We start from the raw sequence: 796 nt of genomic DNA, 5'->3' as shown, positions 1-796 counted from the left end.
TGGTATGAACCGTATAGACAGATTATGTACAGTATGTACAGCTATGTGCAGTGTGGTAACTACCATTGTAGTGCAGAAACAGTAACATTATAAGAGTAGTAAGAATGTGCAGGATGAATAGTATGAAGAGCAGTAGAATATGGCTATGTCATGGGTCATGTGTCATGGGCAACCTCAACAATACGCATGAAGTCAGGTTCAGGCTGAAGAGTTGGTGACAGGCATAGCCTCTACAGTGGCAATATTAATAACTGGAGATAGGCTTAGCGGTAGGTTTGGCATGAACTGAAGTAGAGACAGGCTCACAAACAGGTGAGATGTTGGCCAAAATGAGAAGCAGCTGAACCTTCAAGACCTCCACGAAGCTGTTTCGACAGCCACTGAAAGACTGAAAGGTTTACTGGTGGCTAGCACATTAAAGGTTCCTTGACTCCTAGAGTGGATCAAGCTAAATGCTAGCTTGTTCGGAGCTAGCCAAGTCTGGATGTTTCCATAGTGTAGTTAGGATGTTTCCATAGTGTAGTGGTTATCACGTTCACCTAACACGCGAAAGGTCCCCAGTTCGAAACTGGGTGGAAACAAAGTCTTATTGGGCAGCTGTGGCCCACTGGTTAGCACTCTGGACTTGTAACCGGAGGGTTGCCGGTTCGAGCCCCGACCAGTGGGCCATGGCTCAAGTTCCGATTAGTGTGTGCTTTACCTCGCTGTGTGTGTTTCACTAATTCATGGATTGGGTTAAATGCAGGGATCAAAAGAGTATATATATGTATACTTAAGTCTGGTGTTGGGAGCTAGC

General features: G+C 45.5%; 1 non-coding gene across 1 annotated transcript; it reads left to right on the top strand.

The window, feature by feature from the left end:
* Nucleotides 1-508: 508 nt before the first annotated feature.
* On the top strand, nucleotides 509-581 carry trnav-aac (transfer RNA valine (anticodon AAC)). Its single transcript has one exon. It is a non-coding gene; the product is annotated as a tRNA-Val (tRNA).
* The last annotated feature ends 215 nt before the right edge of the window (nucleotides 582-796 follow it).

The sequence above is a fragment of the Alosa pseudoharengus genome, unplaced genomic scaffold, assembly GCF_046254945.1.
Source record: "Alosa pseudoharengus isolate Yale_2024_CS ecotype anadromous, Long Island Sound unplaced genomic scaffold, YU_APseudo_1.1 YU_APseudo_1.1_scf_16, whole genome shotgun sequence".
Taxonomy (NCBI): Eukaryota; Metazoa; Chordata; class Actinopteri; order Clupeiformes; family Clupeidae; genus Alosa; species Alosa pseudoharengus.
The sequence above is the reverse complement of the archived record's forward strand: the minus strand, read 5'-3'. Positions and strand labels throughout refer to the sequence as shown.